This window comes from Cherax quadricarinatus, unplaced genomic scaffold (genome assembly GCF_038502225.1).
Source record: "Cherax quadricarinatus isolate ZL_2023a unplaced genomic scaffold, ASM3850222v1 Contig82, whole genome shotgun sequence".
NCBI lineage: Eukaryota > Metazoa > Arthropoda > Malacostraca > Decapoda > Parastacidae > Cherax > Cherax quadricarinatus.
In genome coordinates this window covers 42,760-70,538 of record NW_027195108.1, presented here as the reverse complement: position 1 = coordinate 70,538, position 27,779 = coordinate 42,760, and the positions used below count along the sequence as shown (strand labels likewise).

At 47.9% G+C, this 27,779-nt stretch overlaps 1 protein-coding gene across 10 annotated transcripts in view; it reads left to right on the top strand.

The window, feature by feature from the left end:
• Window positions 1-27,779, top strand: part of CrebB (Cyclic-AMP response element binding protein B) — a 307,082-nt gene that overhangs the window by 237,400 nt on the left and 41,903 nt on the right. The window lies entirely within an intron of this gene.

Below are 27,779 nucleotides of genomic sequence, written 5' to 3'. Positions count from 1 at the left end.
AAGGGGGTGGTAAGGGGGTAGTAGCGGGGTGGAAGGGGGGGTGGTAGCGGGGTGGTAAGTAGGTGGTAGCGGGGTGGAAGGGGGGGTGGTAGCGGGGTGGAAGGGGGGTGGTAAGGGGGTGGTAGCGGGGTGGAAGGGGGGTGGCAGCGGGGTGGAAGGGGGGTGGTAAGGGGGTGGTAGCGGGGTGGAAGGGGGGTGGTAGCGGGGTGGAAGGGGGGGTGGTAGCGGGGTGGAAGGGGGGTGGTAGCGGGGTGGTAAGGGGGTGGTAGCGGGGTGGAAGGGGGGTGGTAGCGGGGTGGAAGGGGGGTGGTAGCGGGGTGGAAGGGGGGGTGGTAGCGGGGTGGAAGGGGGGGTGGTAGCGGGGTGGAAGGGGGGGTGGTAGCGGGGTGGAAGGGGGGTGGTAGCGGGGTGGTAAGGGGGTGGTAGCGGGGTGGAAGGGGGGGTGGTAGCGGGGTGGTGGGGGGGTGGTAGCGGGGTGGTAAGGGGGGTGGTAGCGGGGTGGAAGGGGGGTGGCAGCGGAGGTGCCAGCAGCAGACGGTGACGTAGCACTTACGCTCCACGCTACCTCCCGTCCACACGTGCCTCTCTCTCCCTCCCTTGTGCTACCTACTGATGTTACCTACTGACGCTACCTGCTGACCCTACTTGCTGACGCTACCTGCTACACACATACCTCACCAGCCTACCATTCTAGGCCTACCCTAGCTGTGTAGGCCTAGTCATGGCTAGCTAGCCTTGGTGCTGGGGTATAGCAGTTCTACCACCAGTGTCGTGCTACCAGGGTGCGTGTCTTACCTTAAGTGGTGTGCTACCACCAGTGTTGTGCTACCAGTAGTGTGCTACCACCAGTGTTGTTGTGCTACCAGTAGTGTGCTACCACCAGTGTCGTGCTACCAGGGTGCGTGTCTTACCTTAAGTGGTGTGTTACCAGTAGTGTGCTACCACCAGTGTTGTGCTACCAGTAGTGTGCTACCACCAGTGTTGTGCTACCAGTAGTGTGCTACCACCAGTGTTGTGCTACCAGTAGTGTGCTACCACCAGTGTTGTGCTACCAGTAGTGTGCTACCACCAGTGTTGTGCTACCAGTAGTGTGCTACCACCAGTGTTGTGCTACCAGTAGTGTGCTACCACCAGTGTTGTGCTACCAGTAGTGTGCTACCACCAGTGTCGTGCTACCAGGGTGCGTGTCTTACCTTAAGTGGTGTGTTACCAGTAGTGTGCTACCACCAGTGTTGTTGTGCTACCAGGGTGCGTGTCTTACCTTAAGTGGTGTGTTACCAGTAGTGTGTTACCACCAGTGTTGTGCTACCAGTAGTGTGCTACCACCAGTGTCGTGCTACCAGGGTGCGTGTCTTACCTTAAGTGGTGTGTTACCAGTAGTGTGTTACCACCAGTGTTGTGCTACCAGTAGTGTGCTACCACCAGTGTCGTGCTACCAGGGTGCGTGTCTTACCTTAAGTGGTGTGTTACCAGTAGTGTGTTACCACCAGTGTTGTGCTACCAGTAGTGTGCTACCACCAGTGTCGTGCTACCAGTAGTGTGCTACCACCATTGTTGTGCTACCAGTAGTGTGCTACCACCAGTGTCGTGCTACCAGGGTGCGTGTCTTACCTTAAGTGGTGTGTTACCAGTAGTGTGTTACCACCAGTGTTGTTGTGCTACCAGCAGTATTGTTGTGCTACCAGTAGTGTGTTACCACCAGTGTTGTTGTGCTACCAGGGTGCGTGTCTTACCTTAAGTGGTGTGTTACCAGTACCAGCAGTGTTGTTTTGCTACCAGTAGTGTGCTACCACCAGTGTTGTGCTACCAGGGTGCGTGTCTTACCTAAAGTGGTGTTACCAGTAGTGTGCTACCACCAGTGTTGTTGTGCTACCAGTAGTGTTGTGCTACCGGTAGTGTGCTACCACCACCAGTGTTGTGGTGTTACCAATAGTGTGCTACCACCAGTGTTGTGGTGCTACTAGTAGTGTGCTACCACCAGTGTTGTGGTGCTACCGGCAGTGTACTACCACCAGTGTTGTGGTGTTACCAGTAGTGTGCTACCACCAGTGTTGTGGTGCTACCACCAGTGTTGTGATACTACCACCAGTGTTGTGGTGCTACCACCAGTGTTGTGGTGCTACCACCAGTGTTGTGGTGCTACCACCACCAGTGTTGTGGTGCTACCACCAGTGTTGTGCTACCACCACCAGTGTTGTGGTGTTTCCAGTAGTGTGCTACCACGACTGTGCTACCACCACTGCTACCACCAGTGTTGTGGTGCTACCACCAGTGTTGTGCTACCAGTAGTGTACTACCACCACCAGTGTTGTGGTACCAGTAGTGTGCTACCATCAGTGTTGTGCTACCAGTAGTCTGCTACCATCAGTGTTGTGCTACCAGTAGTCTGCTACCATCAGTGTTGTGCTACCAGTAGTCTGCTACCACCACATGTGTTGTGCTACCAGTAGTGTGCTACCATCAGTGTTGACCTACCAGTAGTGTGCTACCACCACCAGTGTTGTGCTACCAATAGTGTACTACCACCAGTGTTGTGGTGCTACTACCAGTGTTAAGGTGCCACCACCAGTGTTAAGGTGCTACCACCAGCAGTGTGGTGCTGCCATCAGTGATGTTGATTGTTATAGCTGTGACGTCACTGTGACGTCAGCCAGCCAGCTACCTAGCCAGGGAGCCAGCCAGCCAGCCAGCCAGCTACCTAGCCAGGGAGCCAGCCAGCCAACTGCCTAGCCAGGGAGCCAGCCAGCTACCTAGCCAGGGAGCCAGCCAGCCAGCTACCTAGCCAGGGAGCCAGCCAGCCAGCTACCTAGCCAGGGAGCCAGCCAGCCAGCTACCTAGCCAGGGAGCCAGCCAGCCAGCCAGCCAGCCAGCCAGCCAGCTACCTAGCCAGGGAGCCAGCCAGCTACCTAGCCAGGGAGCCAGCCAGCTACCTAGCCAGGGAGCCAGCCACCCAAAGAGCTACATAGCCAGCCTGCTAGCAGTCTATATAGCCAGCCAGCCAGCTAGCCAGGCAGCTACATAACCAGCCAGCCAGCCAGCCAACCAACCAACTAGCTACCTAGCCAGCCAGCCAGCCAGCTACCTAGCCAGCCAGCCAGCTATCTAACCAGCCAGCCAGCTACCTAACCAGCCAGCCAGCTACATAGCCCGCCAGCCAGCCAGCTGTGTGACTGTTACCATTTTGTCATAGGCACATGTCGATTAGACACTTGGTCTATACTCGCCTTTTTGTGGTTGCAGGAGTCGAGACTCGGCTCCTGGCGCCGCCTTTTCACTGGTCACTACTAGATCCTCTCTCCCTGCTCCATGAGCTTTATCATACCTCGTCTTAAAACTATGTATGGTTCCTGCCTCCACTACATCACTTGCCAGACTATTCCACTTCCTAACAACTCTGTGACTGAAGAAATACTTCCTAGCATCCCTTTGACTCATCTGAGTCTTCAACTTCCAATTGTGATCCCTTGTCTCTGTGTCCCATCTCTGGAACATCCTGTCTCTGTCCACCTTAACTATTCCTTGCAGTATTTTGTATGTCGTTATTATGTTTCCCCTAACCCTCCTGTCCTCCAGTGTCGTCAGACCGATTTCCCTTAACCTTTCTTCGCAGGACATTCCCCTTAGCTCTGGAACTAGCCTTGTTGCAAACCTTTGCACTTTCTCTAATTTCTTGATGTGCTTAACCAGGTGTGGGTTCCAAACTGGTGCTGCATACTCCAGTATGGGCCTGACGTGCACAGTGTACAGTCTCTCGAACGATTCCTTACTGAGGTATCGGAATGCTATTCTCAGGTTTGCCAGGCGCCCATATGCTGCAGCAGTTATCTGGTTGATGTGTGCTTCTGGAGACATGCTCGGTGTTATACTCATCCCAAGATCTTTCTGCTTGAGTGAGGTTTGCAGTCTTTGGCCACCTAGCCTATATTTTGTCTGCGGTCTTCTTTGCCCTTCCCCGATCTTCATGACTTTGCATTTGGCAGGGTTGAATTCAACTAGCAAGTTGCTGGACCAGGTGTCCAGTCTGTCCAGGTCTCTTTGTAGTCCTGCCTGATCCTCATCTGATTTAATTCTCCTCATTACCTTCACATCGTCTGCAAACAGGGACACTTCTGAGTATCCCTTCAGTCATGTCCTTCACATATAACAAAAAACAAAAAATCTAGTCCTAGGACTGACCCCACTGTGATACCACATCCCATACCATGACTTGTTGTTGCCACCTCCCTGTCAGGTATTCTCTGATCCACTGCAGCACTGTTCCTGTTATATGTGCCTCATCCTCTAGCTTCTGCACTAATCTCTTGTGAGGAACTGTGTCGTAGGCCTGGCAGTCCAAGAAAATGGAATCAACGCACCCTTTTCTCTCGTGTCTGACTTCTGTTACCTTGTCATAAAACTCCAGTAGGTTTGTGACACAGGATTTGCCTTCCATAAATCCGCGCTGATTGTCGTTTATAATCTTGTTCCTTTCCAGGTGTTCCACCACTCTTCTCCTGATAATCTTCTCCATGACTTTGCATACTATACACGTCAGTGACACAGATCTATAGTTTAGTGCCTCATTTTTGTCTCCTTTCTTAAAAATGGGGACTACATTTGCCGTTTTCCATATCTCGGGTAGTTGCTCAGTTTCAAGGGATGTGTTGAGAATTGTGGTTAGTGGCACACACACTGTTCTCCCTCTCTAAGGACCCATGGAGAGATGTCCAATCCCATCCCATCGCCTTTGAGGTATCAAGGTCACTTAGCTTCTTCACCTCCTCCTCGGTTGTGTGTATTTCATCCAACACTTTGTTGGTATATCCCTTGTTGGTGTACCCCAATGTTCTGTCTTCACAGAGTCCTTTCTGTCTCCACTGTAAATACTCCTCACATACTTCTTGGTCATTTCTTGTGAGCTCCCCACCTTTCCTCAGCTTGATTACCTGGTCCTTGACTGTTGTCTTCCTCCTGATGTGGCTATACAACAGCTTTGGGTCAGACTTGACTTTTGATGCTATGTTGTTTTTGTACTGTTGCTGGGCCTCCCTCATCTGTGCATACTCGTTTCTGGCTCTTCGACTAATCTCTCTATTTTCCTGGGTCCTTTGCCTTCTGTACTTTTTCCATTCTCAAGAGCACTTAGTTTTTGCCTCCCTACACCTTTAGGTAAACCAGGGGCTCGTTCTGGTCTTTCCATTATTTGTTTCCCTTGGGAACAAACCTTACCTCTGCCTCCTCGCATTTTGTTACATAGTCCATCATTTCGTTTACTGATTTTCCTACCAATTCTCTTTCCCGCTGAACCTCCTGCAGGAAGTTCCTCATACCTGTGTAGTCCCCCCTTTTATAGTTTACCTTTTCCCATTCTATTCCTGTTACCCTCTCCACTTGTAACTCAACCATGCACATGTATTCAAATCTCAGAACCACATGATCACTAGCTCCAAGGGGGCCTTTCATATGTGATGTCCTCAATGTCTGTATTCAGGGTGAACACAAGGTCCAGTCTTGCTGGTTCATCCTCCCCTCTCTGGTAGTGTCCCTAACATGTTGGTGCATGAGGTTTTCCAGTACCACATCCATCATCTTGGCTCTCCATGTTTTGGGACCCCCGTGTGGCTCCACGTTTTCCCAACCAATCTGTGGTTGAAGTCACCCATAATAAGTAACTTTGCTCTACTCCAGTGTGCTTGTCTGGCCACCTCAGCCAGTGTGTCCACCATTGCTCTGTTGCTCTCTTCATATTCCTCTTTTGGTCTCCTGCAGTTCTGTGGTGGGTTTACATCACTGCAGTGACTACCTTATGCCCCCCAGATTGAATTGTACCTACTATACAATCCATTTACCTGGAGTTTACCTGGAGAGGGTTTCAGGGGTCAATGCCCCCAGGGCCCGGTCTGAGACCAGGCCTCATGGTGAATTAGGGTCTGATCAACCAGGCTCTTACTGCTGGCTGCATGCAAGCTGATGTACGAACCACAGCCAGGTTGGTCAGGTACCGACTAGGTGCCTGTCCAGTGCCTTCTTGAAGACAGCCAGAAGTCTATCGGTAATCCCCTTATGTATTCTGGGAGGCAATTGAACAGTCTTGGGCCCCAGACACTTATTGTGTTGTCTCAGTGTACTCGTGGCACCCCTGCTTTTCGTCGGGGGAATGTTGCATCTCCTGCCGAGTCTTTTGCTTTCGTAGGGTGTGATTTTCGCATGCAGGTTTGGTACCAATCCCTCCAGGACCTTCCAAGTGTATATTATCATGTATCTCTCTCGCCTGCATTCGAGGGAACACAGATCAATGACCTTCAACTGTTCCCAGTAGTTTAGGTGCCTTATCGTACTTATGTGTGCCGTGAAGGTTCTTTGTACACTCTCCAGGTCTGCAATGTTGCCAACCTTGAAGGGGGCCGTTAGTGTACAGCAGTATTCCAGCATAGAGAGCACAAACGATTTGAAGAGAATCATCATGGGCTTGGCATTCCTAGCTTTGAAGGTTCTCATTATCCATCCTATCATTTTCCTAGTGGATGAGGTAGATACATTGTTGTGATCTTTGAAGGTGAGATCCTCTGACATTATCACTCCCAGGTCCTTCACATTACTTTTCCACACTATTGTATTGTTAGAATTTATGGTATACCCTGACATATTTTTAATTTCTTTAAATTTTCCATATCTGAGTAGTTGAAATTTCTCCTCGTTGAAATTCATATTGTTTTGAGTGGCCCATTTGAAGATTTGATTGATGTCCGCTTGGAGTCTCGCAGTGTCTTCGATGGAGGTCACTGTCATGGTGATCCGGGTGTCATTCACAAAGAAAGACACGGAGCTATGGCTTACATCTGTCAGAAATGAGGATGAGGAATAGAATGGGAGCGAGTACTGTGCCTTGTGGAACAGAGCTTTTTACCATGGCTGGCTGGGACTTTACTCTGTTTACTATTACTCTGTGTTCTATTCGTCAGGAAGTTGTAGATCCATCTACCAACTTTTCCCGTTATTCCTTTATCCCGCATTTTGTGTGCTATTACACCATGATCACACTTGTCGAAAGCTTTTGCAACGTCTGTGTATACTATATCTGTATTTTGTTTATCCTCTACAGCATCCAGGACCTTGTCATAGTGGTCCAGTAGTTGGGACAGGCAGGAGCGACCTGCTCTAAACCCGTGTTGCCCTGGGTTGTGTAATTGATGGGTATCTAGGTGGTTAGCTATCTTGCTTCTTAGAACCCTCTCAAAGATTTTTATATGTTAGTGCTATCGGTCTGTAGTTCTTTGCAATTGTTTTACTGCCACCTTTGTGGAGTGGGGCTATGTCTGTTGTTTTTAGTGTGTGTGGGATGAACCCTGTGCCCATGCTCCCTCTCCATAAAATACTGAAGGCACGCGATAGGGGCTTCTTGCAATTCTTGATGAACCCGGAGTTCCACGAGTCTGGGCCTGGGGCAGAGTGCATGGCCATGTCATTAATTGCCTCTTCAAAGTCTTGTGGAGTTAGAATAATATCCGCGATTTTTGGGATGGCTAAAATTTTGGGTTTCGTTCATAAAGAATTCATTTGGATTGTCGACCTTTAGAGTGGGTAGTGGCTCGCTGAACACTGAGTCTTATTGGGACTTTAGTATCTCACTCATTTCTTGGCTGTCATCTGTGTATGTCCCATCCTGCCTAAGCAGGGGCCCAGTACTGGATGTTGTTTTTTCCTTAGATTTGGCATAAGAGACGAAGTATTTTGGGTTTATTTCAATTTCCTTTATGGCTTATAGAGTTTCCTGTGATTCTTGTCTCCTATAAGATTCCTTCAGCTTAAGTTTGATATTTGCAATTTCATTGACCAGTGCCTCCCTTCATATTTCAGATATACTGACCCTACTCAGCAACTCTGTGACTCTTCACCTTCTTCTGTATGGGGAACATCTCTCTTTCTAGTTTACATCTTCTCTTTCTTTTTCTTAATGGAATGTATCTCGAGCAGATCTCAAGAACCACCGAATTCATTTTTTCAAGGCAAATGTTCGGATCCGTGTTGTTTAGGATATCTTCCCAGCTTGTTTCATACATGGTTTACTTGATCCCATCGTATGTTTTTGTTATTGAAATTGAATTTTGTCAAGAGACCTTCATGACTGTTCACATTTTGCTGGTCTAGAGCCCTGTGCATACATGTCTATTCCTCTATTATGTTGTGATCTGAGTGAATTGTCTTTGATACAGTTATATTACATATCAGATCGTCATTGTTAGTGAAGATGAGGTCCAGCGTATTTTCTAGTCTTGTAGGATCAACTATTTGCTGGTTTAAGATGAATTGGTTGCAGAGATTTAATAGTTCGTGTGTGTGTAAATTTTCATCTGAGCTGCCTCCCGGGGTGATCTCTGCTAAAACATTGTTTGCTATACTCCTCCATTTTAGGTGTCTCAAGTTGAAGTCTCCTAGTAGTAAGATGTTTGGGCAGGAGTTGGGAGATTTTCCAGACAGTGGTCAATTTTCTCAAGCTGCTCCTGGAATTGCTGGGAAGTTGCATCTGGAGGCTTGTATACTACCACAATGACAAGGTTTTGGTTTTTGCTCTTTACCGCCAAAACTTCAACTACATCATTTGAGGTGGTTAGTAGTTCTGTGCAAATGAGCTACTCTGTGACATACAGGAAATCCCCCCCTTGTTACCTGTTTAGTCTGTCACATCGGAACAGGTTATAACCTGGGATCTATATTTCGTTGTCATAATGATCCTTTATGTGGGTCTCTGTGGATGCTCCAAACATTGCATTTGACTCCGTGAGCAGTCCCTTGATGTAAGGAATTTTGTTGTTTTTTGACGGCTTTAGACCCTGTATGTTTGCAAAGACAAATGTATTGGTGGAATTTAGGGGGGTTTGATTTGCTGGCTCAAGTACCTGTTTTTCTCCTATCTCATCCATTCCATCTATTTCCTCAAATCCCCATCAGTTTTTAATGAGCAGTGCAACCCCTCCTCCTCCTGCTCCTCTGCTCCTCCTGTATTTCCTCAGAATCTGATATCTGGGTGGGAAGATTGTGTCTGTTATCCTAGTGAGTTTTGTTTCTGTTATGATGTCTGGGGACGTCTCCATGATTCTTTCATGCCACTCCTCGCATTTATTCATTATTCCATTAACTTCTTTTCTTAAACTGTGGTCTGGGGAGAATGGTGGGGTTTGGGAAGCAGGAGCCCTGGTGGGGGGGCTATGGGATGTTGCTGTGGGGGTGGGGCTTGTGATGAGGGGGGTGTTGGCAGAGAGTACAGTATGTATGTGTGTGTGTGTGTGTGTGTGTGAACGAACGAACGAACGAACGAACTCGCCTAATTTTGGTTCCAGGGGGTCGATTCACAGCTCCTGGCCTCGCCTCTTCACTGGTCGCCACTAGGTCACTTCCTCCCTTCTCCATGACCTTTATCATACCTCTTAGAGCTATGTATGGATCCTGCCTCCCCTACATCATTCCAGACTATTCCACTTTCTGACAACTTTATGACTGAAGAAATACTTCCTAACATCCCAGTGACTCATCTGAGTCTTCAACTTTCAATTGTGTCCCCTTGTTGCTGTGTCCCATCTCTGGAACACCCTGTCTCTGTCCACCTTGTCAATCAGTATTTTATGTGTTATCATATTCCCTCTATCCCTCCTGTTCTCTGGTGTCGTCAGGTTGATTTCCCTTAACCTCTTCTCGTAGGACAAACCCCTCGGCTCAGGGACTAGCTCTAATTTCTTGACGTGTTTGACCAGGTGTGGGGTTTATACTAGTGCTGCATACTCCAATATCAGCCTGATGTACACAGCATAGTGTCGTGAATGTCTCCTTACTGAGATGTTGAAATGCTATTCTCTGGTTTGCCAGATACCCCTATGCTGCAGCAGTTATTTGCTTGATGTGTGTCTCAGGAGATGTGCTCGATATGATGCTTATCCCAAGATCCTTCTCCTTGACTGATCTTCAAGGGGGGCTCCTTGGCGTGGTGAAGAGGCTCTTGGTCTGAGGAATTAGACCTATCGGTCTTCTTCCTCAGACCGAACCTAATTACCCCCCAATCTCCCCTCCCCTATCCCATCCTCCCCATCCTCCCCTTTTTCCTTTCCTCCTCCTCCTCCCCACTCCTCCCTTTTGCCCTTCCTCTTTTTGTCCTTTGGGATTTCTCCCACAGGCGCGCTAGTTCCTAGGTAGGAGAAAGGACACCGGGGTCCATCCCATTCCGTTGAGGTTTCTTGGCGGTGGCGTAGTTTGCCGTGGAATCTGGATTGCCTAGGGATGTCCCGATCCCTCTCCGGTATCCCGGAGTAGCTTTGGGTGTCTTTTGGGCGACGGGTGTAGCTCTGGAAGCCACCTTTCGGATTCCGGGGGTGGTGGCTGAAGGAGGTATGCTTTGTGGCGGATATCCGGCCGCCCTCTCTTTTGTCCACCGAGGTAGCTCGGCAGATGTGAGGTTGCTATCCCAGATTGCTGGTTTACTGGCATGAAGGGTAGGGTATGGCACGGGTTCCATGCTGCATCTGCGCTACTAGCGGTGTCGAGTCCTCTTGGGCGCGGAGGGAGATTTCTGGCCCTTTCATCCCTCCTAGGAACTATCCCTCCCCGGTCCCCCCTTTTTTTTTCTTTTTTTTATTTTTATTTTCTTTTCTTCTTTCTTTTTTTTTCTTAAAAACAAAAAGAAAGAAGTAACCTAACCATGGCAGCCCTAGTCCATGAACCTGGTACCCCCGGGCCCCTTCTTGATACCGCACCCCGTTCTGACCCCGCCTCGTCTTTGGACCACTCTTCAGACATTCCTCATGCCTCTGTACCTATTGCCGGTGCTGTTTCCTCACCCGCTTCAGGTACTGAGGCCTCGACTGACTCCTTCGATTTATCAGACCTTCGCTCTCCTCTGACTATGCTTCCGGCCTCTCCCTCTACGGTGCGGCAATTTTCAAATCGCCGACCCGTTCCACGTCGGACCAACTCTGGTCCCACGCCTAAACGTCAACGACAATTACCTGCTGATGATACTTCTCCACCTTCACCTTCTCGTTCTTCTCAGAAACGATCGACACGTCCTTCACTACCTTTCCACGCTCAGTTTCAGACTGAACAGTGGACTAAATTCTTCACTTTACGACCAACTTCCTCTACTGCCTATCTTTCTGACCATAGTATTGGCAAGGCACTCCTACGCCATGTTGGTAAAGATATTTCTTTTCATGCTCTTAAGAGCGGTACGCGCATCATTACCGTACAGAATGCTACCCAGGCTCGTGAGCTCTCTCGTCTTACCCATATAGATACTGTTCCTGTCACCCTTGAAAAACATCATTCCCTCAATTCTTGTAGTGGTACCGTTATTCTGCCCCATACCATAGTTCAACAAAATTTCCAGACATGTGGCACCGACATTCTAGAACAGCTGGAACTCCAAGATCTCCCAATCCTCAAGGTAGACACTTACGTTCTTCCTGCCCGTGGGCGGAGACGATACCCTAGCAATGTGGCTCGTTTAACTTTTGACAGCCGAGAACTCCCATCCTCCGTTTATATAGCAGGACATCGGTTACAAGTTCGAAAGGTGATCCCTACACCACAACAGTGTAGAAATTGCTGGCGATTTGGCCATCCAGCGAAATATTGCAGATCTATCGCCGAATGCCCAGTCTGTGGTGCCGATGACCATTCTAATACGTCTTGCAATCGATCTCCCTCTTGCCTTAACTGTCATGAGGCTCACCCTTCGTACTCTCGCCGTTGTCAGGTCTATTTAAACGAGCGGGAAATCCGTTACCTCAAAGAGACAGAAGGTCTCCCTTATGCCATGGCAGTTTCTCATCTCCGCCTCCAAGGGAGACTCCCACGTGTTTCTTATTCCCGTGTTTCAAAACGTCCCCCCACTTCTGGTATCCCATCTTCTACACCCACCTCTGTGGTTACCTCTCCCATAATCACTCCTGTATCTAATCCTTTTGCTGTCCTCGGCTCAGACGTCCCTACTTCAACGCCTCAGTCTAATCTCGCTTCTTCGAGTTCTCTCTTACAAGCCTCAGTATCGACGAGACCTCGTACGACACCTCTTCCCAATCGTCCCTCTACTTCTCAAAAGTCAAAAAAAGGTCCGGTAACACCTCCTACCCATCTTCCACCTCCTCATTTTACCCTCCCTGTCTCTGTCCCTAGTTCTTCCCCTCTCACTGGCTCAGTTACAAGTGCAGAGGTTCACCCTCCTCCTCGTAATGTACCTTCCTCCCCTGTTCCCTCCCAAGTTTCTTCCTCTTCTGCCACCTCCCAGGTTCCTGTCTCTTCTGTCCCCTGCCACGCTTCTCCAGTTCCCTCCACCCTTTCGCCCCCCCCTACCTTGGTACAGTCCAATACAGTTCCAATCTTTACTCATCCTCCCCCTACCATTCCCAATATTGTCTCCCATACGACATCTCTGAATTCCGAAACACTTGAAGCAATCTCTGAATATATTGCAGAGACCAAACCATCAATGGACACTGATCCACCTTCCGCTCTTCCTCTCTCCTCTGCTCCATCTGCGCAACTCCTTTCTTCACAGCGCACCGTTCCTTCGCTGCTTGAACATTTTCCACTGCCTCCGCATGTGGACTTTTCTAACCCTTCTAGTCCGTAGGAACCCTTACCTGCGGATTTCAAGTATCTTTATCATTGCCAATCATGGCCTTTTTACAGTGGAATATACGCGGCCTCAGGGGTAATCGGGGTGAGCTTCAGATGTTACTCTCCCAGTTTGCCCCTGTTGGTGTTTGCTTACAGGAACCAAAATTACACTCTGCTGTTATTTCTCACATCTCAGGCTATAATTTATTGTATTCTTCAGATCCTTTTCCTGATGGGACCTTTAATGAAAGTGCCCTTCTTCTCCGCACTGATATTCCGTACCATCAGCTATTTGTTCATACTTCGCTGCATTACACAGCAGCCCGTATCCACTTACATAGGTGGTATACGCTCTGTTCTTTATATCTCTCTCCTTCTCGGGCATTATCTATTCCGGATTTTGCCTTCCTTGTTTCGTCATTACCGCCACCGATTCTGTTACTTGGTGATTTTAATGCCCACCATTTCCTCTGGGGAGGGTCTCACTGTGATTCCCGTGGAATTCAGTTAGAGGCTTTTCTTGCCACCCACCCCCTCCATGTTTTAAATACAGGTACTCACACCCATTTTGATCCTCGGACTCATACTCTCTCTTGCATCGATCTCTCAGTTTGCTCTTCCTCCGCCGCATTAGACTTTACTTGGTCTGTTCTCCCGGACTTACATGACAGTGATCATTTCCCAATCATTCTTACTTCCCCTTCATATTCGCCACCTCTTCGCACCCCACGCTGGCAATTTAATCGGGCAAATTGGAACCTTTACTCACACCTGACTGTTTTTAAAGAGGTTCCTTCTTCGTCCTCCATCGATGAGCTTTTACACCTCTTCTCGTCCTCCGTTTTCACCGCAGCTTCTCATTCTATACCCCAAACTTCGGGCAGGCATTCTCAGAAATGCGTGCCTTGGTGGTCTCCTGCTTGTGCTCGTGCAGTACGTTTGAAACGCGCTGCATGGGGCAGGTACCGGTACAATAGAACCACAGAGCGACTCCTTGATTTTAAACAGAAGCGTGCGATCGCTCGCCGTGTCATCCGTGACGCTAAACGCACTTGCTGGCGAGATTATGTCTCCACCATCACCTCTGCTTCCTCTATGAGTGCAGTCTGGAAAAAAGTACGAAAACTGAGTGGTAAATATTCTCCTGACCCGGCTCCTGTTCTGCGGGTTGCCGGTGTTGATATAGCAAACCCACTAGATGTTGCCAATGAAATTGGCAATCATCTGGTCCGTATTTCTCAGGGACTCCATCTATGCCCCTCATTTCTTTCCTCAAAGTCTGCCAGAGAGTTAGCACCCTTGGACTTTTCTTCTCTCAGAGAAGAACAGTATAATGTGCCTTTTACACTTCAAGAACTGGAGGCAACACTCTCAGCTTGTCGATCATCGGCAGCTGGGCCCGACGACATTCATATTCGTATGCTACAACATTTACATCAGTCAGCCCTTGCAGTCCTATTACACCTTTACAATCTTATTTGGTCACAAGGAGTTCTTCCACAGCTGTGGAAATCCGCCATTGTTCTCCCTTTCCGCAAACCAGGCACTACGGGACATGAAACCTCCCACTATCGTCCCATTGCTCTTACCAGTGCAGTTTGCAAAGTAATGGAACGTCTAGTAAATAGACGTTTAGTGTGGTATTTAGAGACACACAACAGTCTCTCCACTCGTCAATATGGCTTTCGTAAGGGACGTTCTACCATAGACCCCTTACTGCGCTTGGATACGTATGTTCGTAATGCCTTTGCGAATAACCACTCAGTTATTGCCATATTTTTTGACCTTGAGAAGGCATATGACACAACTTGGAGGTATAATATTTTAGCCCAAGCCCACTCCTTAGGCCTTCGAGGCAATCTACCATCCTTCCTTAAGAACTTTTTAACTGACAGGCATTTCCGTGTTCGGGTTAATAATGTGCTCTCCCCGGACTTTGTCCAAGCTGAAGGTGTCCCCCAGGGATGTGTTCTGAGCACAACACTTTTTCTCCTTGCTATTAATGATTTGGCCTCTAGGCTTCCATCAAATATTTGGTCATCACTCTATGTTGATGACTTTGCTATTGCCTGTGCAGGCGCTGACTGTCACCTCCTTACAGTTTCTCTCCAGCATGCAGTCGACCGTGTTTCCAATTGGGCCACCACACATGGGTTTAAATTTTCCAGCACTAAAACCCACCAAATCACTTTCACTAGACGCTCTGTCATCTCTGATCATCCTTTGTACCTCTATGGCTCACGTATCCCTGAACGTGATACAGTCAAGTTTCTGGGCCTCCTCTTTGATCGTAGGTTATCCTGGAAACCTCACATTACCTCTCTGAAGGCAACTTGTCACAGCCGGCTGAACCTTCTTAAAACCCTTGCTCATCTTTCGTGGGGAGCTGATCGTCGAACCCTCCTTCACCTACATTCCACCCTTATTTTATCGAAACTTGATTATGGTGACCAGATCTATTCAGCGGCATCTCCTGCTACTCTCTCTAGCCTTAACCCCATTCATCACCAAGGATTACGTTTATGCCTTGGTGCTTTTCGCTCTTCCCCTGTCGAAAGCCTCTATGCAGAAGCGAACGTTCCATCCTTATCCGATCGCCGTGATGCCCATTGCCTGCGCTACTATGTACGCTCTCATGATCTCCGCAATCCTTCCATTTATAGAATGGTCACTGATATTAGTAGACATTCTTTATTTGTTCGCCGCCCCTGCTTACTCCGTCCCTTCTCTCTTCGCCTTCATTCGCTCTTGTCTTCTCTTCAACTACCACCTTTCTATGTACATGTAGCATCTCACTTTTCCCTACCCCCCTGGGAGGTCCCAGCTGTTCGAGTCTGTTCTTTCTCCCTCCCTTGCTCGAAAGCCCAACTGTCTACGGTCGCTTCCCGCTCTCTTTTTCTTGACCACTTTCACTCTCATTCTCATGCCATTGCTGTGTACACAGATGGCTCTAAGTCTTCTGACGGCGTAGGATTCGCAGCAGTGTTTCCGGACAGCGTCGTACAAGGGCATTTACTATCTTCAGCTAGTATTTTTACTGCTGAATTATATGCCATCCTTACAGCACTTATCCGTATTGCATCTATGCCTGTGTCATCATTTGTGGTTGTCTCAGACTCCCTTAGTGCTTTACAGGCTATACAAAAATTTGATACACCTCACCCCTTAGTCCTCCGTATCCAACTTTGGCTACGCCGCATCTTTACTAAGCATAAAGATATTGTTTTTTGTTGGGTCCCTGGTCATGTTGACGTACAGGGCAATGAACAGGCAGACACTGCTGCGCGGTCAGCAGTACATGACCTACCAGTTTCTTACAGAGGTATTCCATGTACGGACTATTTTGCTGTAATATCTTCCCACCTTCACACCCGTTGGCAACAACGTTGGTCTACTATGCTCGGCAACAAACTTCAGTCTATTAAACCGAGTATAGGTTACTGGCCGTCTTCTTATCACCAGTGTCGAGGTTGGGAGACTACTCTCTCCCGTCTTCGCATTGGCCATACTCGTCTTACTCATGGATATCTCATGGAGAGGCGTCTTGCTCCTCTCTGTGAGAATTGCCAAGCTCCATTATCAGTCAGCCACATTCTGTTGGACTGCCCACTTTATCAACGAGCACGCAGAATTTACCTCTGTCGTCGTCTTCGCCCCGCTGCTCTCTCTTTACCTTCCCTTCTCGCTGATGGACCCACCTTTCATCCGGACTCTCTTATTGACTTTTTGACAACGACTGACTTACTTCACAAATTCTGATACTTTCAGCCCTTTCTACTTGTATCTCTTGCTACCCTCTACCCCCGTACTATCCCCTGCCCCGCTGTTTTCTGTAACCTGCTGATCATCCCCCCTCCCTCCTGCCATCCAATTCCCTTGCTTCCTTCCCTACCCTGCAGCGCTGTATAGCCCTTGTGGCTTAGCGCTTCTTTTTGATTATAATAATAATAATTCTCCTTGAGTGAGTTTTGCAGCGTCTGACCTCTTAGGCTGTACTCAGTCTGCAGTCTCCTTTGTCCTTCTCAAAGCTTCATAACTTTGCACTTGGTGGGGTTAAACTCGAGGAGCCATTTGTCAGACCAGGCTTGGAACCTGTCCTGATCTTGTAGGCTTACCTGATCCTCGCGCACTTGTATTTTCCCTCATTAGCTTCACATCGTCCGTAAACAGGGACACCTTTGACTATCCCTTCTATCATGTCATTCATATATACAAGAAAGAGCACCAGCCCTAGGACTAACCCTCGTGGAACTCCACTTGGCACATGCACCAACTCTTGACACTTCGTCTCATACCAACACTCGTTCGTTGTTTCTTTCCTGTCAGGTATTCTCTGATCCATTGCAGTATTTTCCCTCCTGTTCCTGCCTGCTCCTCTAGTTTTTTAACCAGTCTCTTGTGTGATATTGTGTTGAAATCCTTCTTACAGTCCAAGAAGATGCAGCCTACCCATCCCTCTCCTGTCTTCTGTTATCGTGTCATAAAACCCCAATAGGTTTGTGATGCAGGATTTCCCTTTCCTGAAGCTGTGCTGGTTGCCGTGCATTAGTCCATTCCTTTCTAGGTGCTCCACCACTCTTCTAGTGATAATCTTCATAACTTTATATACATGTCAGCAGCACAGGTCTGTAGTTTATTGCAGCCTGTCTGTCTCCTTTCTTAAAAATTTGGACTACATTTGCTGTCTTCCACACTTCGGGCAGTTACCCTGTTTCAATAGATTTATTGAAGATTGTCATTAGTAGCACACACCCAGTGTCTCTGCTCCTTTCAGGACCCCAGGAAAGATATCTGGGCCCACTACCTTCAGGGTATCTAGTTCCCATAGCAGTTGCTTCTCCTCCTTGATTGTGTGCAGTGTGACCAGCACTTGCTGGTGCACCCTACCACCTCAGTTTGCTGGAAGTCTATCTGTCTTCACTGTGGATAACTCATTAAATCTTGAGCTGACCTCTTCACATACTTCCTTGACGTTGCCTATGAGCTCCCATCCTTCCTCAGCCTGATTACCTGGTCCTTAAATGTTGTTTTCCTGATGTGGCTGCATAACAACTTGGGGTCATTCTCATATTGACACTGGGCTTCTCTCTATCCATGCATGTTTATTTCTTCGGCTCAACTCCCAGTTTTCCTGGGTCCTTTGCCCTTTATAATATTTCCATATTCAAACACACTTGGCTTTGGCCTCTCCACACCCCCCTTTTGAACCATGGGCTTGCTATGGTCTTCCCATTGTTTCTGATGGCCTTGGATATGAACTATTCCCTTACCTCCCTGCATTTTGTGGACACGTGTTCCATCATTTCTGATACTCGAGTAGGAATTGCCTCATACTTGTGTAGTCCCCTTTTTAGAAGTTTTGGCTTCTCCCGTCCCTCTTGTGCTGCTTCACTCTCCATTGTTAACTCTACTGTGTACTCGAAACTCAAGATCACGTGACCACTAGTGCCTAGGGGCCTTCCGTGTGTGATATCTTCTATGTCTGAGTGACTCAAGGTGAATATGAGGTCCAACCTTGCTATTTCATCATTCATTCTCTCTCTCTCTTCCCCTCCCCCCCCCTTGTGTCCCTAACATGTTGGTACATGAAGTTTTCCAGTACAGTGGAACCTCAAATGTCGAACTTTCTTCATTCCAGACGGCTGTTCGAGTGCCATTACCGAACGAATTTATTCCCATCAGGAATAATGTAAATTAGATTAGTTCATTTCAGACCCTCAAAAATATACTTATAAAAGCACTTACAAAAATACTTTTACATAATTGGTTGAGTTGGAAGCACTTTGATATTTGAGGTTCCACTCTACTGCCTCCAGCATCTTGGCTGTCCAGATCGACACCATGCCTAACCCTTCTAGGGTAGGGTAGGTGCCTGAGCCCGAGCCTTTAGCTCATAAGACTGTCATTCCCATTAGCCCCCTTAGGGCGGGGATGGCAGACCAGAGAGGCCTAGCTTGTGGCTAGGCCTGGGGACAGTTGGTCCCAAAGATGAGGAGGTACTTGTGCCTCCTCCCATGGGAGACTTAGGTCTCAGACACTCCCTAAAGAGGGAGCCAAGGCCGGGCCACCACTTGGAAAAGGCCCGGGCTGGAAGAATACCGGCGAATATTTAATAATAATAATAAAATTGGCTGTCCATGTCTCTGGTTCCCCATGTAGCTCCAGATTCTCCCAGTCAATCTCCTCATGGTTGAAATCCCCCATGATGAGTAACTTTGCCCTGCACATGTGGACCCTTTTGACAACCTCGACTGCTGTGTCCACCATCACTCTGTTGCTCTCATTGTATTCTTGTCTTGGCCTTCTGCTGTTCGGTGGCGGGTTGTACATCACTGCTATCATCACTTTTGGCCTCCCAGTACGAAGTGTAACTACTTGTGGTCATCTGCTACTACGCTGACTAGTCCTCCCATCTCCTCAAAACTCCATTGTTTTTTTATGAGCAGTGGAACCCCTCCTCCCTCTCTTCTCCCCCTGTCTTTCCTCAGGATCTGATAGCCAGACAAGAAGATGGCATCTGTTATCATTTCTGATGAGCTTTGTCTCTGTGATTGCTATGATGTCTGAGGATGCCTCAGTGATTCTTTCCTGCCACTCCTCACTCTTATTTGTAATTCCATCTGTGTTGGTGTACCATACCTTCAGGGAAGGGATTGGTGCTAGCTGTGGGTGTGGTAGTCAGGTCTGGATATTATGGTAGTCTGTTGGTGTGGCAGTATTAGTGCTGTAGGGGTGGGGACTGTGGGTGCAGAGTGTGACTTGCTCTTGTTATTGTGTTGGGTTGGTAGGGGTTGAAGGGATGCTGTGGGTGGTTGCGTTTGCTGTTCCCTTCATTGCTGTGCTCCACTGTCTGCCAGTACCTGCCCTGTCCCCCGTTTATGCTTCTGGTGTCTTCTTACTCTTTCTTTAAGTTGTTCCCATTTTGTGTTCTGTCGTGGTCGAGGTACACTCGCTGGTATTTTTGGGAACCCTGTAACAGTGGTTGCCACTGCAGGATTTTTGCATCATTTGTAACTTGAATGTCAGTTTGATTGGACGACAGTTCTTTTCCCTCAAGAACCAACCAACTCTCCGAAAATTTATCCATTAAGTCATGTCCTCTCCTGTTACCATGATGATGCTCTCAGTCTCTTTTACCTCCCCCTGTCTTTTTTTCATCATAGGTCTTCCTATGAAAGTGAATACAGGAAAGAGTAAGGTTATGAGGATAACAAGAAGATTAGGTGATGAAAGATTGGATATCAGATTGGAGGGAGAGAGTATGGAGGAGGTGAATGCATTCAGATATTTGGGAGTGGACGTGTCAGCGGATGGGTCTATGAAAGATGAGGTGAATCATAGAATTGATGAGGGGAAAAGGGTGAGTGGTGCACTTAGGAGTCTGTGGAGACAAAGAACTTTGTCCTTGGAGGCAAAGAGGGGAATGTATGAGAGTATAGTTTTACCAACGCTCTGATATGGGTGTGAAGCATGGGTGATGAATGTTGCAGCGAGGAGAAGGCTGGAGGCAGTGGAGATGTCATGTCTGAGAGCAATGTGTGGTGTGAATATAATGCAGAGAATTCGTAGTTTGGAAGTTAGGAGGAGGTGCGGGATTACCAAAACTGTTGTCCAGAGGGCTGAGGAAGGGTTGTTGAGGTGGTTCGGACATGTGGAGAGAATGGAGCGAAACAGAATAACTTCAAGAGTGTATCAGTCTGTAGTGGAAGGAAGGCGGGGTAGGGGTCGGCCTAGGAAAGGTTGGAGGGAGGGGGTAAAGGAGGTTTTGTGTGCGAGGGGCTTGGACTTCCAGCAGGCATGCGTGAGCGTGTTTGATAGGAGTGAATGGAGACAAATGGTTTTTAATACTTGACGTGCTGTTGGAGTGTGAGCAAAGTAACATTTATGAAGGGGTTCAGGGAAACCGGCAGGCCGGACTTGAGTCCTGGAGATGGGAAGTACAGTGCCTGCACTCTGAAGGAGGGGTGTTAATGTTGCAGTTTAAAAACTGTAGTGTAAAGCACCCTTCTGGCAAGACAGTGATGGAGTGAATGATGGTGAAAGTTTTTCTTTTTCGGGCCACCCTGCCTTGGTGGGAATTGGCCAGTGTGATAATAAAAAAAAAGGTCTTTCCTTCTGCCTCATGGAGCCCATGAATAATGAGTGTCCTCTCCTGCACAGTTCTGGTCACCGTATTACAGAATGGATATAAATGTACTGGAAAACATACAAAGGAGGATGACAAAGTTGATCCCATGTATCAGAACTCCTTCCTATGAGGATAGACTGAGGGCCCTGAATCTACACTCTCTAGAAAGGCATAGAATTAGGGGGGATATGATTGAGGTGTATAAATGGAAAACAGAAATAGATAAAGGGGATATAAATAGCATGCTAAAATATCTAGCCAAGACAGGACTCGCAGCAATGGTTTTAAGTTGGAAAAATTCAGATTCAGGAAGGATATAGGAAAGTACTGGTTTGGTAATAGAGTTGTGGATGAGTGGAACAAACTCCCGAGTACAGTTATTGAGGCCAGAACGTTGTGTAGCTTTAAAAATAGGTTAGATAAATATATTAGTAAGTGTAAGTGGAACCTGATCAACTTGTGCTAGTAGGTCAGATGCTGTGCTCCTTCCTTAAGTGGATGTGACCTGGACCTGACTAGGTTGGGGTTAGTGGCTTAAGCCAGTAGGTGACTTGGACCTGCCTTGCAAGGGCCAGTAGGCCTGTTGTCGTGTTCCTTCTTATGTTCTTAGACCATTTTGTTTCCCTCTGTATCCCTTGGTCCGATTGAAGTATCTCCTCTGTGACTGTGTGTACTCACCTAGTTGTGGTTGCAGGGGTCGATTCATAGCTCCTGGCCCTGCCTCTTCACTGGCCGCTACTGGGTCACTCCCTGCACCGTGAGCTTTATCATACCTCTGCTTAAAGCTATGAATGGATGCTACCTTCACTACATCGCTTCCCAAACTATTCTACTTCCTGACAACTCTGTGACTGAAGAAATACTTTCTAACATCCCTGTGATTCATCTGTGTCTTCAACTTCCAACTGTGTCCCCTTGTTGCTGTGTCCCATCTCTGGAAAATTCTCTGTCCACTTTGTCAATTCCTCTCGGTATTTTATGTCGTTATCATGTCTCCCCTATCTCTCCTGTCCTCCAGTGTCGTCAGGACGATTTCCCTTAACCTTTCCCTGTAGGACATACCTCTTAGCTCTGGGACTAGTCTTGTTGCAAACCTTTGCACTTTCTCTAGTTTCTTTACGTGCTTGGCTAGGTGTGAGTTCCAAACTGGTGCCGCATACTCCAATATGGGCCTAACGTACACGGTGTACAGGGTCCTGAACGATTCCTTATTAAGATGTCGGAATGCTGTTCTGAGGTTTGCTAGGCGCCCATATGCTGCAGCAGTTATTTGGTTGATGTGCGCTTCAGGAGATGTGTGTTTGTGACTGTGTGTAATTTTGACTGTGTGATTGTGAGTGTGCGATTATGAGTGACTGTGTGAGACTGTGTGACTGTAATGTTGATGACAGTGAATGTATGGACCTGGCAGTAATATCAGATCTCACATCATGTGACAGGCTTGACAGTAATGTCAGTAGATATCACATCATGTGATGTGTACCACTGTTCTTCACATAATCTGTTAGCACATAAGCCTCTTCATAATGAACTACAGAGACAGGTGAAAAAATAAGAAAAGACCAATATTAATCCTTTCCTGACCACTGTGATTAATATTGCTGTCTCCCCCTCCCCCCTTTTTTTTAAATTCTTAGGATATGGTAGAGAATGTTTTTATGATGTAATGAAAGCAAAAGTAGGGAATTTGATCAAAAACTTACAGAATTATGGAAGCACAAAGTTTGCGGTCTGGGCACGGTTTAGACACACTGATTTCGCCAACTTTGAGGCCTATTTTTAAGCCAATTTCACTGTTCTATTCGATTCTTAGCTATTTTGCTAGTATATGTCTTCCATTCATTGGATTGAGCACAAGAAACCACCCATTCAGGTATTTTATCTACCTCATCAGGTGGTCAGAATTCGGTAATTTGACCAATTTTATGTAAATTTAAGAAAAATGTCAATTTAAAAATAGTCCATAATAAATTATGTAAACATTGCTGGCACTAAAATAGTATTTCCTCTGATCATTAGTCAGATCTCCAGGTCTCTCCCATATAACACTTGACTGACACAAATATCCTGGATAATATAACCAGGATGATGAAGATTGAGACACTTATGCAACATATGGGAATCTTTATTCAGGAAACGTTTCGCTACACAGTGGCTTCATCAGTCCGATACAAAGTAGAAAGGTGTAAGGAGAGGAGTAGTTAGAGGTAATCAGTCCCTCAGCCTGGAGTCGATGTGGTCAGTCCATCAGTCTTGTAGAATGTACAGCATAGGGCCGTAGACGTGGCTTATATACTGTAGTGAGGTGAGGTGAAGCAGGAGGAGGCGGGGTCATAGTGGTACCATCCACTAGTCGAAGTAGTGAGGTGAGGTGAAGCAGGCGGAGGCGGGGTCATAGTGGTACCATCCACTAGTCGAAGTAGTGAGGTGAGGTGAAGCAGGCGGAGGCGGGGTCATAGTGGTACCATCCACTAGTCGAAGTAGGTCTTCGTCCGAAGGTTGGACAAGTGTTGAAGAATTCTTTGTAACTACTCCTCTCCTTACACCTTTCTACTTTGTATCGGACTGATGAAGCCGCTGTGTGGCGAAACGTTTCTTGAATAAAGATTCCCATATGTTGCATAATCTTCAACTTGTCGGTTTTTCAAACCATTCATCACAACCAGGATGATATTTCTCGGATATATCCATGGATCAGACTGGGTGGGGGTTTTAGGGAGAGGCCTTGCCTGTAGTCTGGAAAATTGAATATTTTTGATACTTTCAGCTCCGTCCCAACCTGGAAAAAAATCAAAATTATCTCTTATTTCGGTAATATATCTTCCATTGTATCATATGATACTGAGAAATGGATAATAAAACTATTAAAAGTTTTAGACTATACACAAGGTCAGTTTTGTTTTTCCCATCATGCAGTGCGTGGGGGGCAGGATTTATATTATACTGTGGATAAATTAGACACACGTGCAACTCTTGGGTATCTTTATTGAGGAAACGTTTCGCCACACAGTGGCTTCATCAGTCCATACAAAGGATCTAGAAGAACAGGAGGAGAATGAGGTAGTCAGTCCCTCAACATGTCGGTTCTCTGAACCATTCATCTACACACTCGCCATTTAGCATATTTAGCACAAACCATACCCCGGCCGGGATTGAACCCGCGGTCAGAGAGTCTCAAAACTCCAGACCGTCGTGTTAGCTACTGGACCAGCTAGCCACAATAAGATTCGTCCAACTAGGTATATTTCTACACCATAGGAAGGTTAGCACAGGCACCTCTGTGACCACAAATGCAAGTTTTTACAGACGAATCTCCAGCTAGCGTGGCCGTGACGAACTCTAGCTCAAGTCCCTTCACTGCCGTCAACATGACTCACGAAATCGTAATGACACGATTGCAAACAAACCATACCCCCGGCCGGGATTGAACCCGCGGTCAGAGAGTCTCAAAACTCCAGACCGTCGCGTTAGCCACTGGACCAGCTAGCCACAATAAGATTCATCCAACTAGGTATATTTCTACACCATAGGAAGGTTAGCTGGTCTAGTGGCTAACGCGACGGGCTGGAGTTTTGAGACTCTATGACCGCGGGTTCAATCCCGGCCGGGGTATGGTTTGTTTGCAATCGTGTCATTACGATTTCGTGAGTCTTATTTAGCACAATATTTACCATTCACAACTTATCTGAGTGAGCTGAGCTCATGATGTAGACGTCTGTTTGTGAGGGGACCCTGGTGTCGATAATGTAGACCTGCATGATGGACCCTGGTGTCAGTGATGTAGACCTGCATGATGGACCCTGGTGTCAGTGATGTAGACCTGCATGATGGACCCTGGTGTCAGTGATGTAGACCTGCATGATGGACCCTGGTGTCGATAATGTAGACCTGCATGATGGACCCTGGTGTCAGTGATGTAGACCTGCATGATGGACCCTGGTGTCAGTGATGTAGACCTGCATGATGGACCCTGGTGTCAGTGATGTAGACCTGCATGATGGACCCTGGTGTCAGTGATGTAGACCTGCATGATGGACCCTGGTGTCGATAATGTAGACCTGCATGATGGACCCTGGTGTCAGTGATGTAGACCTGCATGATGGATCCTGGTGCCAGTGATGTAGACCTGCATGATGGACCCTGGTGTCAGTGATGTAGACCTGCATGATGGACCCTGGTGTCAGTGATGTAGACCTGCATGATGGTCCCTGGTGTCAGTGATGTAGACCTGCATGATGGACCCTGGTGTCAGTGATGTAGACCTGCATGATGGACCCTGGTGCCAGTGATGTAGACCTGCATGATGGTCCCTGGTGTCAGTGATGTAGACCTGCATGATGGACAGTGGTGTCAGTGATGTAGACCTGCATGATGGACCCTGGTGTCAGTGATGTAGACCTGCATGATGGACCCTGGTGTCAGTGATGTAGACCTGCATGATGGACCCTGGTGTCAGTGATGTAGACCTGCATGATGGACCCTGGTGTCAGTGATGTAGACCTGCATGATGGTCCCTGGTGTCAGTGATGTAGACCTGCATGATGGACCCTGGTGCCAGTGATGTAGACCTGCATGATGGACCCTGGTGTCAGTGATGTAGACCTGCATGATGGACCCTGGTGTCAGTGATGTAGACCTGCATGATGGACCCTGGTGTCAGTGATGTAGACCTGCATGATGGACCCTGGTGTCAGTGATGTAGACCTGCATGATGGTCCCTGGTGTCAGTGATGTAGACCTGCATGATGGACCCTGGTGCCAGTGATGTAGACCTGCATGATGGACCCTGGTGTCAGTGATGTAGACCTGCATGATGGACCCTGGTGTCAGTGATGTAGACCTGCATGATGGACCCTGGTGTCAGTGATGTAGACCTGCATGATGAACCCTGGTGTCAGTGATGTAGACCTGCATGATGGACCCTGGTGCCAGTGATGTAGACCTGCATGATGGACCCTGGTGTCAGTGATGTAGACCTGCATGATGGACCCTGGTGTCAGTGATGTAGACCTGCATGATGGACAGTGGTGTCAGTGATGTAGACCTGCATGATGGACCCTGGTGCCAGTGATGTAGACCTGCATGATGGACCCTGGTGTCAGTGATGTAGACCTGCATGATGGACCCTGGTGTCAGTGATGTAGACCTGCATGATGGACAGTGGTGTCAGTGATGTAGACCTGCATGATGGACAGTGGTGTCAGTGATGTAGACCTGCATGATGGACCCTGGTGTCAGTGATGTAGACCTGCATGATGGACCCTGGTGTCAGTGATGTAGACCTGCATGATGGACCCTGGTGTCAGTGATGTAGACCTGCATGATGGACCCTGGTGTCAGTGATGTAGACCTGCATGATGGACCCTGGTGTCAGTGATGTAGACCTGCATGATGGACAGTGGTGTCAGTGATGTAGACCTGCATGATGGACCCTGGTGCCAGTGATGTAGACCTGCATGATGGACCCTGGTGCCAGTGATGTAGACCTGCATGATGGACAGTGGTGTCAGTGATGTAGACCTGCATGATGGACCCTGGTGCCAGTGATGTAGACCTGCATGATGGACCCTGGTGCCAGTGATGTAGACCTGCATGATGGACCCTGGTGTCAGTGATGTAGACCTGCATGATGGTCCCTGGTGTCAGTGATGTAGACCTGCATGATGGACCCTGGTGCCAGTGATGTAGACCTGCATGATGGACCCTGGTGTCAGTGATGTAGACCTGCATGATGGACCCTGGTGTCAGTGATGTAGACCTGCATGATGGACCCTGGTGTCAGTGATGTAGACCTGCAACGTTGCTGCGGCGGCGGCGGCAGCTGCGGCGGCTGCTGCGGCGGCGGCTGCTGCGGCGGCGGCTGCGGCGGCTGCTGCGGCTGCTGCGGCGGCTGCTGTGGCTGCTGCTGCGGCTGCTGCAGCTGCTGCGGCTGCTGCTGATGCTGATGCTGATGCTGCTGATGCTGCTGATGCTGCTGATGCTGCTGCTGATGCTGCTGATGCTGCTGCTGCTGCTGCTGCTGCTGCTGCTGCTGCTGCTGCTGCTGCTGCTGCTGCTTCTGCTGCTTCTGCTGCTTCTGCTGCTTCTTCTTCTTCTTCTTCTTCTTCTTCTTCTTCTTCTTCTTCTTCTTCTTCTTCTTCTTCTTCTTCTTCTTCTTCTTCTTCTTCTTCTTCTTCTTCTTCTTCTTCTGCTTCTTCTTCTTCTTCTGCTTCTTCTTCTTCTGCTTCTTCTGCTTCTTCTGCTTCTTCTGCTTCTTCTGCTTCTTCTTCTTCTTCTTCTTCTTCTTCTTCTTCTGCTTCTTCTGCTTCTTCTGCTTCTGCTTCTTCCACTACCACCATTACCAATACTTTCTCTTCCTCTCTTGGTACTGTCTGTGTCCCGGTACTGTCCGTGTCCCTCTCTCCTATATATACTGGCTCCCTCCCTCTTGTGTGTCAGTGTGACTTTGTAAATGGTCCAAGTCAGACCAAAACATCGTCATCAGCTTCTCTCTCATATGTGTTGGTTATTACTGCATAATATTGTAATGTTTATATGGCTGGCAAGAAACACTAGATGTTTGATAACCCTAACTGGCTGAAAAAAATTTGAAGACACTATATTTTGTGTATGTATATGCTGTTGGAGGGAGGGGTAAAGGAGGTTTAGTGTGCAAGAGACTTAGACTTTCAGCAAGTGTGTGGGAGTGAGTGGAGGCAGTTAGTTTTTATGACTTGATGTGCTGTTGGAGTGTAAGCAAAGTAACATTTACGAAAGAATTCAAGGGAAATCTGTTAGCTAGACTTGAGTCCTGGAGATGGAAATACAGTGCCTGCACTCTGAAGGATGTTACAGTACTGTAGGTGGGAAGTAAAGTGCCAAAACCCTAAAGGAAGGGGGGGGGGGGGTTAAGTTGCAGCTTTTTAGATGTAGTGTAGGCATGCCTCTGGTAAGACAGTGTTAATAAAAAAAAATGCTGTGGTGGGTTGCCCACACTGACCTGCACGCAAGTAATCTCGTACTAGCAATTGATATACGTCAAGTTACAATGGGGGGAGGGGAGGTGGATAGCAGCTCTAGGTCTTTC